Genomic DNA, 6724 nt, shown 5'->3' with positions numbered 1-6724 from the left:
CAAGTGCCCCTCTTGTAAATTATGTTATGGATTGGTGTTCCCATGATTGCCATATTTCATTTACTGGTGAGGCCCTAGTAAAGTGCACTGAGAGTGCCAGGGTGGGTAAATCAAATGCTACTAGTGGGCTTGCAGCACTGGTTGTGCCACCCACAGAAGTAGCCCTGAAAAGGTAACTCAGACCTGTCACCGCAGAGTCTGTTCACAGTTTGTAACTGCATGTCGACTTGGCAAGAGCACCTACTTGCCAGGCTCCAAACTTCCCTTTTTCTACATGTCAGTCACCTCAATGGTAGGCCCAAGGTACTCCTGTGGGTAGGGTGATGTGTATGTTAGAGGTAGGACATGTGTGTGACATGTCCTGGTGGTGAATTACAGCGAATTTCGTTTTTCACCATTGCAAGGCTGCCTGCTCCCATAGGACAGAATGGGGAGTTTGTTTATACCATTTTATAAACATAGCTAACCCTGGGACCAAAGTAGAAAGATAAAGTTTAGTATGTCTGAACTTAGAATGTTAAAATGCATCTTGTAGTGAAGATTTTTACATTCTGTGTTTGAAAATACCACTATTAGAAAGTAGCTATTTTCTTGCATAGCCATCCTGTGTGCCTCTGCTGGGGTTGTGGATTGACTGTCCAGCTTTGAGATGACAGGGGGTGGAGAGGGGCAGTGGCCCCAGAGAGCTGGATAGGCAAGGGCTAGGCTAAATAAACCTAGGCTGCATTTAAAGTAGTGGGGGAGATTTCCTTGCACCTGAATGGGCATGGTCTGCCTTGCACAATGCCATCGCCATCGCCACCCCCTGCCAGGTAGCTGCACCAGTAAGTACAGAACTGGTTTGGGCTGGGTATTGACACTCTCTGCTTTCAGAGAACAAAGGATTTGGTAGTATAAATATTGGGGCCAGACCCCAGAACTTTAGAACTCTTTTGGACCAAGAAGACTGCCAAGAAGAGCTGGAGAAGTACTACCACTTTGCTGTGTGCTTTGTTGGGTTGGCCTGCAGTGGCTGCTTCTGTCTTGGGCAATGAAAGGACTGGACTGAACTTTCTAAAAACTTCTTTACTGAGTTTCTTCAAGGGCTTGAGGTAGAGTTCAAGAAGTCTCAGGAACAGCAAAGACTTCAAGCTCTTCTGCCATCAGCACTGGGGACTGTGTGGTTTGTGCTGCAACAGAAGAAAAGCAACCTAATGCCTTCTACGATGCAGCTGCCGACTCTGTGTCCTGAAGGCACTGTAGAGACATATTTCTGATCTGGAAAGGACCCACAGAGATGTTAGAAGAAAACATTCAGGAACTTAACCAAAAGAACCCCCGAATAACATTTACTCACATGATAAACAAGGAGGAGATATCCTTTCTAGACGTAAAAATAACCAGGGATCACATGACGATAAACACACAAACCTATGTCAAACCTACAGACCGTAACAACACATTACTATTCAGCAGTTTCCATACACCTAAATTGATCGAGAATTTACCTTTTTCTCAAATGCTGAGGAGCAAAAGAATATGTTCCACCCCAGAGGCTCAAGAAGAAGACATGAAAAGGATAAGAATAAAATTTCAACAAAGAGGATACTCGAACACATGTTTAAACAAAGCTGAGGACAAGGTGAAACAATTGAGTCGTGAGAGTTTACTGAAGAGCACCAAAAAATCCACCACAGATCAAAAGAATGTTTTTGTTTCCAAATATTCCACCAAATCTCGAAATATAAAAAAGATCATATTGAAACGCTGGGAATTATTACAACAGGACGAGGACTTCCAAAACATTTTTTCAGTAAAGCCCATATTTGCATATAGAAGAAGCAAAAATTTAAAGGAGGAATTGAAACCTAAAAGCAAGAAGCGACCCACAGAATACAAAGGAATGAAGAGATGCAACAATTGCGTTAACTGCAACAACGTGATGCAACAAACGTTTGTTTCCCATCCTAGAACTGGCAAACAAATACCACTGAAATTAACAGCAGATTGTAATTCGAACTTTGTGATCTACAACATAAAATGCCCATGTGGGCTCATGTATATAGGCAAAACAGAAAGGAAAGTTAAAACCAGAATAGGAGAGCACAAAAGCATGATAAGAACTAAAAATACCAATTCAAACTTGGCAAGACATTGGATAGAGAAGAATCACAATATTTCTCAGCTAAGATTCTCAGTTATAGAGAAAATAGACATCATACCGGGGAGGGACAATCAAAAATTCTTGTCCCAAAGGGAAGTAATGCTGATTAAAAAATTCCAGACAATGGAACCATTAGGGTTAAATGATAAATTAGATATGGGTTGTTTTCTGTAAATATCACCATGAAGTTAATATGTAAGTGTATAAATGATACTCAACCATCAACAGGTCTAACATTGTTTAACGTTTAATAGAATAACATATTTTCGTGTTATACTACAATTCGTGATATAATGTTAAGATTTCTCTTATTCTATCAGTACTATTTTTCTTTCATGAAGTGAATTTGCATCACGTATGTTAAAAATAGATAAAACAAGTTCACACCTTAGATAAGAGACGAACCATATCACGTGTTTACTACACTCATTGAACACACTTTATTGATCCATTATTCACCCAAACCGTTGTGTGTGTTACTTAACAGTTTATTAAAGTTTATTTGGTCCACATATATGACTCATCAGTATAGAGTATGGCAGTATGACACCTTTCTAAGATGGCGCCTCTAAATATTCAGGCACTGACGTCACCTAGGGTCAGATATCTCACTATTACAATCCGTCAAAACCACTCCAAGATGGCGCCCTTAACCATATAGGAACTGACGTCTCTCAGTGACTGACATCTAGCGCACACCTTCCGCTCGAACGCACAGAGAAACGGACCGAAGTAAGCACAGATACGCTACAAAGCCTAACCGGTGAGTTCTCTCGGTGATTAATCTGTAGTACCTAGAGTTAGAGCCATGTCGGTCTAACTAAATTTTACACAAGAGTTAAAACCTGATTTTCATCACTTTTTACATGCACAGAGCTGACCCGGAAACTTTAAAGAACCGTAACACCAGAATCCCCTCACGAGTACGGAACCATAAGTTTAACAGTCAGCGTCGTCCCAAGGTAAACTGCAGATATAGCATTGTTTATTTTTCACGTATAGATTTGAGCGGTATAATAGAATGCACGTATTCTTCCTACAGAATATACCAGATTGAAAGTACAACATCCTAAAGGGCTGATAGAAGTTTACTCCGTCTGAGAAGGTAAAAAGGATCCATTTCTTATTGAGACACACTCAGCTAAAGCATGTAATGCACGAAACTTCTTGACACAGACAGGCCAGTAGAAATAATTCACCAGTTGTGATAGTGTTTAAACACAATAGCTCGACCCAAAGTCACTATATAAGGAGTATCATGCTTATTAATGAGTCACAACCCAACCCTAGAAATACTAGAAATCTTCACACGCTAAGGGATTACAGAGAACAGATTATGTATTAGACACCCAGGACTATCAGTATAAGTGTGCATCAGAGCTTTGATTTAGTAATGTCTAGATAAAATGTAATAACGATATAAATGCATGCAATGACAGTAGATCTGAACAAGCAAAATGTTATGTTGGTGGTAGATTTGAAGCTTGATAGTGCCCTATGAGCAATTAATTCGAAATGTAAAGTAAAAATTATGACATTTATGAATTTCATTCACAGGAAGGCCCCCGAAGAAGGGACAGGGTCCCGAAATGCATCGGGCCTGCTATAACCTCAACTGTTGGTGTATCTCATCAACATATATTTATGGGCTGTGTTAAAGTGTGAATTCTATCACACCAAAGATTGAATGTATAAATTGTTTTGTTTTGTACACATATGTATGAACTGAATATGAATATGAGAAAAATATAAATGATCTAAAAAAGAAAATTGGTGAATAAAACCATGACAAATGCACAAATTTAAGCAGTAATTTGGATGTTATTTAAGAATAGTAGTTAAACGCAGAATAGCTGTGCATCAGGTTAGGGAGTGACTTTGGTACACTACCCAGTTTTCGAAGTTTAGTATGGACAGGGGACAGGCAGCCCCATGATTCCTGATTGCACGCAACAGTTGGAACAAATTGATCAACAATAATCAAAACAGTTAAAAAAAGAGGGATAACAAGGTGTGCCAAGGGCCTAGACATTCTTGTACTGTAGAGAGCACCGCCACAATGCTGCACCGGAACCCTGGTCTCATTAGCGACACCATCTGATGCCGCTTGCAACGCGACCTGTGGGCACCACACTTCACACCGCCTCACTTCACACCCCCGCCTTGGTATCCCCGACGATGCTGCTTCATGCTGGCATCAATGCCTCTGCTTGCACCGTGGTTCGAGGGCACAACTCGTAAGTTGCACAACGCAACATCCTCATCCCACACCGCAGCCTTGGCCTACCGATGCCAGTGCCATCGACTCCAGCTCATCAGCCGATGACAGCACTTCAGCAACAACAATGCTGCTGCTTGCACCGTGACCTGCCAAAACTGTGACGAGCACCGCAGCATTGATTTAACCAATGCCGCTGGACAACCGTCACCGAGCCGCTGCCTGCACCACGACCTGAGTGCACCGCATGCTGCCTCCACTGCACTTCGCACTGCAGCACCCGATGCCTGCCGACACCGGCGCTCCTGACTTCAACCGCGAGGAGTTGGATCTGCAACGCATGTGACTTCAAGGGCACGACGACTCCTGCACCAACCTCCAGAACCAACACCTGCGTCCGCTGGGCTTTTGGAGCTCAACGAGAGGTTACCGATGCCCTGCATTTCTAAAGGTACTGCTCTGCCGGTCTTCTTGACACCGTAGCTGGCCCGCGATGCCGCGGTAAGCCAGAACTGTTTGGATTTGTTGTTCACGATGTTGTAATAGTACCAGATGGAGCTATCGACTTTAAGGAACTTTATTTCAGGCCTATTTTGATAACTGAAGATTTCTAAGTACTGTATTATAGATTTTTGTCATTTTTGGTCTTGTCTTAAGTATATACAAATATTGGATAATCTTCTAAACTGGTGTGATGTCCTTTTGTAGTGGTTACACTGTGTTCACTGTTGGTTATGTGCAAATGCTTTACACACTGCCTCTAAGATAAGCCTGACTGCTTGTGCCAAGCTACGAAGGGGGTGAGCAGGGGTTATTTTAGGAGTGTAACTCCCTTATCTTGACTAGAAGGAAGGGTCCCTACTTGGACCTTGGTGCAAACCCTTGCCAAATAAAGACCCCCATTTCTAAAACGCACATTCTGCAGTACAAACGTGGTGGAGGGTGAGGGCATTAGGAAATTGGGAGGTTGGTAGATAATCTGCAAAGTCCTCTACTCTTGTCATGAAAGGTGCTTCAAGACCCTTGGCACTGACCGCAACCTCCCAAGGAAACATTTTTGGATCCTGCCCACTGGCTAAATCGAAGCCCTCAAGATGGAAAATTCCAAGGTGAGGCTGGAGACCACCGGCTGCATGTTTCCAGCATGTCTCATCAGGCGTGGGAACTTAGACTGATGGAGCATATCCTCTGAACACAACAGGGCTCTCTTAGTCCTCCTAAAAGTTGTAACAATTCAAGTTTTTTTTTTGCAGCCGGCACTAATGCCACACACCAACTGGTGGAGCCATACCATGAGCTGCCCACCAAAGACACGAGTGAAGCCTGACGCTATTGAAGCCTCTGCTGTTCTCGTGCTCATGCAGGTGCTAGTAGTGAGTGGAGGATGAGAAGGTGAAGCATTTTATCCTCCAAGTTATTTCTTCACCTTGGAATGTTCACTAAATGCATTACAGTGTCCCAGTGCAGCCCCAAATGACCTGCGGCGTTATCATACACACTGCCGTCCTCTCACAGTTATTGACAACACTCCATGAACTATCTAAGCCCCTAACCTGCCACCTCTCCTAAACTAAAAAGTCTCTGTCAGTGCACAGCATTCTAATCTCATTTTGAATGGTCTACTTAAGGCTCAGATGTAAAACAAGCACTATTATTTTCTGACTGACTTAATCGTTAGAATAGCAAGTTGAAGATTTGAGATTTGGTGACGCTTCATGTCAATAAACGCTTTAAAATTAAGGTGGCATGATCATCTGTGAAAAATTCGTGGTGTGACGCAGTGTGAACGTTTACTGTAACCCACGCACGGCTTTGCAGCTGTTTTTACTGAACGTTATCACAGATATATTGCACTCCCTTGGCACAAAGATTTTCAATGGAATGAAACGAAGATTGATGTCATTCATCTTGTGGGTTTCGTTTTTTCGCGGAGGGAGCATTCTTTTCGTTATAGTCACGTTTTCCTTGCCGCTTTTATTTATTTTCCCTTTCCGGTGACTGGTTGGCAAAAAATGGAATTGGCAGACAGATCGGAATCTATGATTCTTCAATAACTGCCAAAAAGTGTCCTACCCTCCTCAAATTCCTGTTGCTAATTATTTTTCATAAAACAAAATATGCCTGCGGACTGCAAAGTAAATTATATGAACGCTCATTTTAAAGTTTAGAACTACATTGGGTGCAAAACTCCACTGGTAACCTTCCAGCGTCCAGGATTTTGTTCATGTGTACAATTTGTACTAAGGAAGAACAGCGCGTATAACCATCCATAAAAGTGTGAAAATATGGGCAACATTTTCTGTGCGAATCTCAGTGTTGTCAAAGCATCTTTAAATGAACGTCGTAGAGCCCAATGAGCAGAG

General features: G+C 42.3%; 1 long non-coding RNA gene across 1 annotated transcript; it reads left to right on the top strand.

Annotated features, from left to right (window-relative positions):
• Positions 1-2814: 2814 nt before the first annotated feature.
• LOC144785543 (uncharacterized) lies at positions 2815-3964 on the top strand. The gene is made up of 4 exons (XR_013601954.1): positions 2815-2906; positions 3018-3105; positions 3186-3248; positions 3701-3964. It is a non-coding gene; the product is annotated as an uncharacterized LOC144785543 (long non-coding RNA).
• Positions 3965-6724: the final 2760 nt, after the last annotated feature.

Source organism: Lissotriton helveticus, chromosome 10 (genome assembly GCF_964261635.1).
Source record: "Lissotriton helveticus chromosome 10, aLisHel1.1, whole genome shotgun sequence".
NCBI classification, from domain to species: domain Eukaryota; kingdom Metazoa; phylum Chordata; class Amphibia; order Caudata; family Salamandridae; genus Lissotriton; species Lissotriton helveticus.
Note: the sequence above shows the minus strand (reverse complement) of the source record. Positions and strands in the feature narration are given on the sequence as shown.